Raw genomic sequence first — 11,421 nt, forward strand, 5'->3', positions numbered from 1 at the left:
AAATCAAGGGGTCTAGCCGGCCTACGCCGCCTGATACCTTTACTACTCAATCAAGATTGTGACGAAGACTAAGTAACTCCTATGTTAACTTAATAGTCACTCAAACTTAGTACTGAGCCTAAAAGGTACGAGTCGTCCACTTGTTTTTATAAACAAAGGCTCTCAACCAATACTCTTGCTAGGTTAACAAATAACAAATTAGAGGCCAACATTGGCAATAAAGGGAAACAACCGGTACCCGCCGCTTGTTTTCCTACTTAAATTCCTTGGCTACTTGGTAATTCTATTTACTTGGTCAAATTGAATAAAGAGTTCGAATACCGATTGATTAAATGGCCGACTGATCATCTATCCTGGAAACAGACAACCAGTCGTCCAGGGGCATAGGCGGCATACTTACTATTTGTACCTGTCTTAACGTTCGGCCATACACAACAGTCTGTCTAGTGAGCAAATTTCAAATACTTAGACAAATTTGAACAAAAACAAAAAATTTGATTAAAATGAGCCGGCCATAAAAGACCAGCAGAATATTCAAAACCCCGGCCCCCTGGCCGGGTAATTACAAAGCAAACGGCACGCAGGCCGTGAAAAGAAAAAATATACTTAAAGCTTAAGAAGGGGGCAGTTCAGTATCAGCAGCAGCCGCCTGGTCAGCACTCTTCTTGCTGGACTCGGCCTTAGCTGCATCATCTTTTGATGCCTTACCCCCAAGTGGCACAAGCGCCACAACAGCCTCTTCCTCCTCCAACGCAACGTCCATCGCCTCTTCTTCAGCAGCCGCCAGGATCTGTTGATTATATATTTCCGAACACTGGCGGTACGTTCTTTCCCATGAGGCAAAGTCGGCACTGGGGAACAGTCGTTCCCAGGTCATGCGTTGGATTTGGGCGGAGTCTTCCACCATCTCCCGGACGAGCTCTTGTTTCTCTTGCTCGGCCTTGTCCGAGAGCTCTTGGGTAAGACTCTTCTCCTGGTTCACCAGGCGTTCTTTTACGTTAGCCAAAGATTTCTCCATGGCTTCGTAAGAGTGCATTTTCTGACGAAGGGGCTTCAGCTCGGCTTTAAGTTTGGTGACGGTCCCCTCCAGCTCGTCAACCTTCTTTTGGGCCGCCTCTAGCTGAGCCCGAACAGCGGCGGTCGCCTGCGCCTGATAATAAAGAAGATCAATGGTCAGTACTTCATTTTGGGCAATTTGAAACATTGCTTTATCACAGCTGGAGGCGGCCATAGCCTTTGCGGCCTTTACCTCTTTGTTTTTCCGATCAATCGGCTTGCGAAGGCTGTTGACTCGGAGCAGGGCCTAAGTACAAAGAAAAACAGGCGTCAGTTTCCAATCATAAGGGTTAACAGGCGTCCTGGAACTTCAAAAGGGTATACCTCAGCTAGGATCCCCGAAATTCCATCGAGGTCAAGGGTGCCGGCACCCTTGACCGCCTCCCTGTCAGAGGGAGGAACTACTTTAACCATTGACTTGGCTACCTCAACCAAGTCAAGTCCCTGGGGGCCGGCTGCATTAAGCAGAAGGAAAAACAAGTTAGACCTAATCAAGAAGGAAGCAAGAGTGAGTTTTTACAAGCAAGGGTCCATACATCTAGGCGGCCCCGCTTGGGTTTTTGAAGAAGTGGCCGGCTGCTTCTCAGCCGCCACTGTTTTCCTGGAAGACCCAGGAGAGCTTGCAACAGTCGTCCTCCGGGCCTTGGGGTCCGGCTGTTGCGAGGAAGAAGCCCTTGGAGTGCCAGACTGAAAACAAAAAGAGTTAGTATATGCATAATACAACTTAAAGGGGAAGAGTTTTCAAAGCTTACCAAGGGTGCCTCCTTGCTGGGGGAGTCGGCGTACGACTGCTTCATTAGCGAAACCCGCAGCATGGCCGCCGCAGTCTTAGATGCTGTTATTTTACTCATGGCGTCGGCTGAAAGAAATAAACAGCAAAGTTAGTAAAAATCCCAAGTAAACAAGGCGTGAAAAAACAGAGTATTCGTCAGGCCGGCTACCTCTAGAGCACCGACTGCCGAGGCCACAGGCGGCCAAGAAGTACTCATCATAGAGCCACTTGAAGCTCGGGACGCAGTGTAGGGGTACTTGCTCTCGTACCCCTGAAGTAGAGTTCACCCTAGTCTCTACTTTGAAGAGTCCTTTGTCTAGGATCTCTCTTTTAGCCTTTGGGGGAACAGGCGGCATGCTGAGGCCGCCTGCAAGAAGAGGCGGATCCCTGTTCCACTTGTTAAATCGTTTGTTCAGCTCCGTGTCTGAACTCTCGATAATAAGGAAGGTGTTCCGCCAATCCTTCCATTTGTTTGCCTTACCTCTCGTCATGAGGTAACCCCTGTGGCTTGTTAGTTGATACCAGCCGGTACCTCCCGACTTAGGGGTCCGGCTGAGATAGTTCATGTGGGCGAAAGCCTCAAAACTTGGCTCCACCCCGTTCAGTTCGCACCCGGCCACATAGCCGAGTACGTTTACCCAAGAGTTGGGGGCTAACTGCCATAACCCCAGATCATACCCATCTAAAATCCGCTGAACAGCCGGATGTAATGGGAAGCGCAGACCAGCTTTGATGGCCGCCACATAGCAGCCAAAACAGCCGTCACCATAGCTGGTACCAGCCGGCCAGACGACAGTATCTTCTGGATCCGGCACAAACAGTAAATACTCCGGGCCCATTTTGTGGTTAGCAATAAAGCTCGCCACGTTGTCTCGCATGGTTGCGATCCGGCCCCGGGGCACCCTGCAGTAGTAGGGGGTGTTTTCCTCTCTGTAAGAGGCGGACGGCTCTGCCCAATTATCCCCCTTCTCCACTGCATGGGAACTTCTCGCCTCTTGTAGGCGGTTATGTTTTTCTTCTGAGTCAGAAGAACTGTGGTCAGAAGAGCTGGAATCGGACTCGTCCCCTGACGAGTCCGAAGAGGACGACTCCTCCCCTCTCCTAGAGGGGCCCGCCTCCTCTCCCTTAGAAGGAGCAGAAGGTAAATTGGACATGTCCACGGTTAGATGAGAAGGGAACACCTTGGTCCCTCTCTCAGAACTGTCAGCTTGACAGTCGCCTCGTTCCACATCTGGCGCCTGGTCAGATGTTTCGCTAAGGAGTACCCTTTGGGAGGAGCCGTCTGAGTTTGATATTCTAGCAGTCTTTTTTGTTCTGGCCATCACGTTCTGCATAGACACAGATTCAGTCGGACTTTGTATAAAGGGCAAAGATGGGTCCAGAAAAGGGCAGGCGGCACTCCTAGTCCTAGATTCAGCCGTCCCCGGTGACCGGCTGATCACTAACTTAGGGCGTGTCGTGTGCTTCCATGGTGCCATTTCAAAAAATAAAAAGAAAATTAAGAGTAAGAGAATTGAGTTACCTGAACGGATGACAGTTGATGAAGTCCTGAAAGTTCGGGTCAGTCGGCTTGACAGAACAGGCGGTAGGCAGAAAAAGTCCGAAAATGTCAGAGCAAGTTCAGGGGTCCGAATGTTCTCGCAAAAATTCTCAAATGTGAAAATGACCGAAGTCAGCACTTCCTTTTATAGGCAAAATGAGAAGGCGAAGGGTCGCTTCCGAATTCAAATTTGGGCGGGAGAATCTCCCGGCCGTCTGCAAGGTGACACCTGTAACGGGCCGTCGCCTGTCACCGTGCGACGCCTGTCACAGGCGACACGTGACCAGTCGCGTGCCACCTGTGAGGGGCAAATGATTAGGGGATTTTTATCCACCAAGCACCGTTTGACAAGTGGACCAACCAGGTTCCGCCACGCGTCCTCCACGGACCACTTAAGACACGCCACGTGTCCACCCATGCCAAATGGGACAACCGGCCATCAAGGCCCATTTCAGTCTAGAAGCCCGATCGGCCCTAGGTTTACCTTAAACCTAGAGAGTTGCACGCTTCCCAAGGCTATAAATACTCGATTAATCCTCATTAATCAGGGACCGAATACATTACGGAACACACTAATAACCGGCTGATCTCGCTAGCAAAGCAGATTACCTACATTAAATACTCTCACCTAGAGAGACCTTATTACTTTAATTTCTGTATTAATTACTCCTTAATCAGGTACTAACTTGACCGTTGGAGGCGGAGCTCTCAGGAGTCTCCGTTATTTTGCAGGTACAGGCGTCCGGTTCCAGTCTCGGAATTGTAACTCTCCCGCAGGACATCAGAAAACCCCGAAACAAAAGTGGTCTATGTTTTGTTTATGTCTTGTACAAGGTAATTTGATGTTGATTTGATTATGTATGTCTTGTGTTTATTCAATGGTAAGTTTGCTTCAGATTGCTGATTGAGGCTTATATGTTTTCTTTTGTTAAATTAATAAAAGTTGTAACAGCAGTAGCAGATTTATTTGTAATCATATCAATCAAAATGCTTAATGCATGGAAGATTGAGTAATTAGAAGGCCATAAACTAGTTAAACAAATGTTATTTACAATGTTATATGTAATGCTAAAATGAATGTATATTCTTTGACTGAATTTATTTGTAATATATGTATCTAATTTAGGGAGTGCTCTTTTTTTTTTTTTTTTTAAGGGAGTGCTTTTAAAAATAACTTGTAGGTGTAGGTTATGTAGTTAGTATTACATATCTATGCAAACTGAATTGCTTATATACATTCCTAATAAAGAATGCTAATTACTAAATACGCTAACGAATTCCCCATTACATTATAGAAGGGAAAAAAAGGAAAATTTTCACATTTGCACTCAAAGGTAATTGCATTATATAATTAGTTCAGTAATAAATTATAAAATTCAACACAAAGCATTAATTATATACGTTAAGAAGGTCTCTTGAAATGATTCTCAGCTCTTCCATCATCTATTGCTCTAAAACCTCTATTTCTCTCTTTCCCTTTACCCCCTCCCCCCACCTTGTCTCTTTGCTCCCTCTTTTTTTAATGACTTTGAAAATTATAGGTTGCAATTCCCCCCTCTCGCACTTGACCTTTCCCTGTCTCCCACCAGCCCCTTTTTTTTTCCTAGCTTCTCTTTGCTATCTTCCTCTTTTCCTGGCCTTCCTCTATCTTTCTCTCCTGACACTTTTCTCTTCCCCAACCCATCCATCTCTATATCATTTTATCTTTCTCCCGGGCCCTCTCCCTTTCTCTCTCTCTCTCTATTTCTCTATTTTTTTTTTCTTTCTGACCGTTGTCTTTTCTCTTACCCCTTTTTTTCTCTCACTCTCTCCTCTTTTTATCTCAAATTCTTTTTTCCTAACCCCTATATTTTCCTTTCTCTTCTCTGACTTCTCTCCCCCGGTCCCTTTTCCTATCACACACTCTCTCTCTCCCGAGTCCCGACCCTTCTCCTTTCCCGCAATGCTCTCTCCTCTTCTAGCCTGCCCTCTTTCTATTTAGGCTTGCCTTTTATCACTCTCCGTCCCTTTCTCCCTTGGCCTCTTTCTCTCTCCTAGCCATTTTCTCTTTCTCAACAGTCTCTCTCCTAACTCCCTCTCTTTCTCGATGTAAAAAGAGTTAAATACTTCTGGCTATGATTATCTATGTGTTAACAAAATGGTAGTACATTTCTTTGGATATTTGTAACTTCACTTTTTGGAAAAGGAAAATGAAATAGATTGCAAATATTTTAAAAAGGTTTTATGGGTAAAAGATCTTGTAAAATTCTTTGAATATCTTGTAATTTTACTTTTTGTAAAAGAAAATATAATAGATTGTAAAATTATAGATTACCCTTGCTCCCTTCCCCTCGGCCCCCCTCTCTCCCTAAGCCCCTTTATTTCTCCCAGCTTCTCTCTATCTCCCTCTTTCTTCTGGCCTCCCTCTCCCTTTTTCTCTCCCGAGCCTTCTCTTTCTCCCCCAACCTATCTCTCTCTTTATCACTCTATCTATCTATTTATCTCTCTTCCCCCATCCCCTCTTTCCCTTTATTGTTCTATTTCTTTCTATTTCAACCCTTATCTTTCTCCCGTGTTCATCTTTCTCATTCTCTCTTTATTTCACGGTTTTTTTTTTCTCCCAACTCATCTTTCTCTTTCTATCTCTTTCTCTCTTCTTCCAACTCTACTGTCTATCTCTTTCCTAACCACTTTTTCTTTTTCTCTCTCATAACCCCTCTTTTCTCCTGACATACCTTCTCCTAACCTCTCCTCTTTTCTCTTCTCCTCTCTTGGCCTGCCCTTTATCCCTTGCCCTCTTTCTCTCACCTGATCCCTTTTTCTCTTCCACCTCATCTCTCTTTCCCGACCCTTCTCTAACTTCGTTCCTTCTCACTCGATGCATCCCTCTCTCCCTGCCCCTCTCTCGCTATCTCTCATGTTCTATCCTTTTTTTTCTCTTTCTCTCCATGCCCCTCTCTCTCTCTCTCTCCTTCTCCCCCCCCCCCCCGCCCATCTATCTTTTCCGGCCTCTCTCTCTCTCTCTTTATCTCCCTCAGCTCTCTCCGTCTCCTTTTCCTCTATGTCTCCCACTCCTTCCCCCCCTCTATCACGATTCTACCTTAAGTTTTAATTTTTTGTTCTAAATGTGTTATTAATCAATTTGACTTTCTATACAAAGTAGCACATTAATATTAAGTTTTAAGCAAATAAGATTGGGAATTAAGTGACCATATCTCTCTTTCTCTCTCCTTTATTTCATCCTTATCTCCCTCCTTCTCTACTTTATAATTTTGCAAAATTTATTTAGATAATCTTTACTTGCGTTCAACTCCTACCCTCATCCCCCAATTCTCACTTGCTCTCCTCTAATAAGGTTTCAATGGACCTTGCCATCCTATTTTAGCACGCTTCTTTTCCATCTTCCTCTATATGTTTACAATTAACTTATATGGTTTATTAAATTTTAGAATCTTTTCAAAAGTACTATTTATCCATTCTTTGATTACATTATAAAAAATAGTCTTCTAATTAAAGTTATCTTTATCTCTTTCTCCTTCCTTTGTAGCCGTTGTGTCTCTTCTACAATTAAGCACTAAGAATGGTCTCTTAACGTGTTTTATTCTTATCTATTCCTTCCATTATTGTCCCAAACTTCTCCTCTCTTTCTCTGTTTATCTTCCCCTGACCTTGTCTACCTACTATTTCTTTGAAAATTATAAGTAACACTTGTTCACCGCTCACAAATTCCTTTCCTAGTATGCCCTCTCTTCTCCTGGCATGCCCTATCTTGATTCTCCAATATATGGATAATTTGGTGGGTATAATTTAGTCTCACCTTTTTCCATCTTCCTTAACATTTTAATACTTGACTTATATGATTTTACAAAATTATTTAAAATCTTTTTGGAAAGTACTGTTTACCTACTCCTTGATTACTACTAAAGATGATTCTATAAAGAGTTTTTCATCCTTTTCTCCTTCCTTTAAACCAATCGCCATTTTACCTTCTTTATTTCATATTCTCCATTTCCTTCTCCATAGCTTCTAAGTCTCTTCCACAATAAAACATTCAAAATGGTCTCTTGAATTGTTTCACCTCTTCCTTCCTTTGTTGCCCTAAATCCTCTCTCTCTCTCTCTCTCTCTCTCTCCACACACTTTTTTTAATGGCTCTAAAAATTATAGATCAAACTTGTTCCCATGTCACTCATTCATTCCTTTATTAGCGCGCGCATGGCCCTATACTCTTTCTCTCAGTCTCTTTCTTTCTTTCTAATTTTTCTTGTCCCTATTCCATCCTCTAAAAGGTTTTGAAAAGTATAGATTACACTTGCTTCCTTTCCCCCCAACCCTCCCCCCTTCTCCCCAATCCCCTTTAGTTTTCTTAGCTTCTCTTTATATGTCTCTTTCTTCCGGCCTCTTTACCTCTCTCTCTCCCGACCCATCTCTCTCTCCCAGCCCCTCTTTTCCTTTATTGCTCTATTTCTTTCTCTTTCGACCCTTATCACTCTCTCGTGGCCCTGTTTTTCATTCTCTCTTTATTTATTTCACTCGCTTTTTCTCCTAACTCCTCTTTATATCTTTCTCTCTTCTCACTAGGCAAAAAATGTATATCCGCACCGGTTCAAAACCCCCCTTTCGCACCGGTTTTGAACCTGTCCGGATTTGAGGGATGCTAAAAAGAAAAACTTTTCGTACCGGTTCAAAACCGGTGGGAAAACTAAGAATTAGCACCGGTTAACCGGTGCTAAAACTAAGTGCCACGCTTTTTATTTTTTGGTTTTAACAACAATTGGCACCGGTTAACCGGTGCCCAATATGCCTTCAAAAAATAAAAAAAATTACAATTTTTCACTTAACAATCAGCAGACAATGAACAGCCCCAAAATCGTAATATACATTAATCGTAATATACAATGAACAACACCAATTAAAACACCAAAATCGTAATATACATTAATCACATATATATATTCATCAAATAAATTGTTATTTTACAATTTTATAAAAAAAATAAAAAAAAAGGCAAAAATAATGAACAACAAAATCAATCATGGCCTTGAATCTTGAATCCTTCTTCTATGTGGAGTACTACCTGCATCAATTAAAACACCAAAATTAATTAAATTACCCACAATAAACCGAGAAAAAACCAAGAAAAAACCAAGAAAAATTAACAACCCAGAAACCGAAACTAAGAAAAAACAAGAAAAACCTAGAAATTTCGAACCCAGAAAAACCTAGAAATTTTGAATACAGAACCCAGAAACACAAAAACTTCGAACAAAGAAATACCCAGAAATTTCGAACCCAGAAAACCCTAGAAATTTTGAACCCAGAAACCCAAAATCCAAAAAAACCCAAAGAAACCCTGAAAACTCAGAACCCAGAAACCCACAAAAAACCCAGAACCCAGAAACCCGTAATATTACATCAATTAAACCCAAAAAAAAATCAAGGCAATTTACCACTTGGTTCTAATGACGGTGGCTGATGCTTGCATGGTTCGAATTATTGACGGCGGCGACAATGGTTGCTTCTTGATTGGTTTCGAAACTTCGTGGTTGTTGAGAAGAGGAAGAAGAATGAGAGATGAGAGAGAAGGAGAGAAGAACAAGAGATCAGATATGAACGAAGAGAAGTGAGAAAAGAAAACGAAGAGAGGAGAGTGGATGAAGAAGAGGAATTCCGAAGGGGGAAACGAGGAGAGGAGTACAGAGAAAGAAAACGAGAAGAAGGGAAAAGAGAGGAGAGAGAAGGAGAGAAGAATAGATGAGCGAGAGAGGAGAGAGAAGGAGAGAAGAGAGAGGAGATCATAGAATGAAAAGAGGCGGATGAGAGTAAAGGGTTTATAATAGAAATTTTGGGGGCACCGGTTAAATTTCTAGGTTTTTCTTTGTTCGAAGTTTCTGGGTTCTGTATTCGAAATTTCTAGATTTTTCTGGGTTCGAAATTTCTAGGTTTTCTGGTTTTTTCTTGGTTTTTTTGGTTTTTTCTTGGTTTCGATTTTCGGGTTGTTAATTTTTCTTGGTTTTTTCTTCGTTTTTTCTCGGTTTATTATGGGTTGTTAACCGGTGCCATTTGTTTTGTTTTTGGGAATTTATTTTCTAAAACAAATAGCATCGGTTAACCGGTGCCATTGTTTTTTTGCCCACCAGTTTTTAATAACCGGTGCTATATCTTCGGTGCTAATTTCTATTTTTCTACTAGTGTCTTCTGGCTCCTCACTCCCGCACCCTTTTTCTCACTCTTTATCTCTCTCCTTACCCCTATTTCTATCTTTCTCTCTCTCTTAACCCCACTTTTTTTCTCTCTCTCCTGACCTCTCTCCGCTCTAGGTGTGCCCCCTCCTCTCCTCTCCTAGCTAGCTTGCCCTCTATCCCTTGGCCCTTTTCTGTCTCCTATTCCCTTTTATCTCTCTCGACCCCCTCTCTCATTCCCGACCCTTCTCTAATTTGGCTTCTTCTCTCTTGACACATCCTTCTGTCCATGCTCCTTTCTCACTCTCTCCATGTCCCTTTTTCTCTCTTTCTCTCTCTCTCTCTCTCTTCCTTACTCTCCCTCTCCCTTACCCCCCCCCTCTCTCTCTCTCCCTCTTCTTCTCCTTTTTATCTCCCACACCCTCCTCCTCCATCATGATTCTAAATGTTGAATTTTTTGTTCTAAATATATTATTAACCAATTTACCGTTCTCTTTTCCCTTCCAATAATTCTAAAATAAAGAAGGAATATGCAACATATATTCTACTTAACCGTTTTGTAATGATATAGCAAAGAGAACACTTGTTGAAGCCAACTGTTCATTATTCTTCCTATTTTTTTATTAAAAAAAAAAAAAAAAACTATTTGCTACCCTTTTTAGGGTCATCGTTATTTGCGGCCAATCATACTTTGAAAACATAAATCAATTTAAATTTTGTATACAAATTGAAATATAGAGAATAATAAAATCCGAATGAAGAAATAATAAATTAATTTCTTTTTTTGTGGTGAGAAGAAATTTAAACTTATGATTCAATAGAAGTTCAAACTAAATGAGCTTTATTATCATATATAAAATTCACAAGTTGAACCTTAAAAAACGAAAATCGACGTGCAATAACTAACATAGTAGAAATAAATAAATGCTCCTATATCAATTAACTCTACAGCTTCAGTTTGAAATTTGAAACCCAACTCTGATTCAGTTCTATTTCGTATCTTTAAATCAATCCCCACTGAAGAGCCCTTCTCCTTTGAAGCCATATAAATTTTGTTATCCCTGCAACAGCAATAAAATAATAAAAACCAAAGATTTAATTACACAAACACATAAGTAATCTTTAAAAAAAAAAAAAAAAAAAACAAATCAAGAATGAAATGTATAAACGGTTTAGACAATTTAAATATTGTCGCCATTAATACCGATTTCATTAATAATAACACACAAATTGAATCTATTATCCCATTATTTAACTATAACAAAAGACTCTAATCTCCCTAAAATCAAACTAATTAAAACAAATAGAACCTATAATCCCATGAATTATACTTTTTTTAATAAAAAACATTAATTTTAGATCTAAAATTGAATATAATTAATATAACTTATTTATTGCTTACGTGTTGTATACCTTTAATAGAACCAGATTCAAAGCAGCAAGAAACTCCTTTGCTTGGTAGTCATTGATAGAACATTGGGAGAGGGAGTTTAAAGGAATAACAGTTATGCACAAACTGTATTTCATAAGTAACTGTATTTATCTACAATATAAATCAGACAAATTGTCACTCTTTCGATACTATATTGTGTGAATCAAATGAATAGGGAAAAGTGATTCAATTTCAAAACTCAAACTCAGTTGGAATAAGACCTCTCAGAACAAGGTCAAGAGTCGACAATGGATACTGAGGCAATTTCTCCATAGCACAAATAGATTAGCTATTAAAATACAAAACATAAATTAACAACCAGCAATGGCTAGACAAGGTAAGAGAAAAACTTCTGAGCTTACTAGCAATATGACATATAAACTTTAAAGATTGCTTAAAATAGATTTTGATACTTTGATTGCAGGGAAAGATATAATTCCAGCATTTTTTGGTGGAAAGAA

Source organism: Chenopodium quinoa, unplaced genomic scaffold, assembly GCF_001683475.1.
Source record: "Chenopodium quinoa cultivar QQ74 unplaced genomic scaffold, ASM168347v1, whole genome shotgun sequence".
Classification (NCBI taxonomy): Eukaryota; Viridiplantae; Streptophyta; class Magnoliopsida; order Caryophyllales; family Amaranthaceae; genus Chenopodium; species Chenopodium quinoa.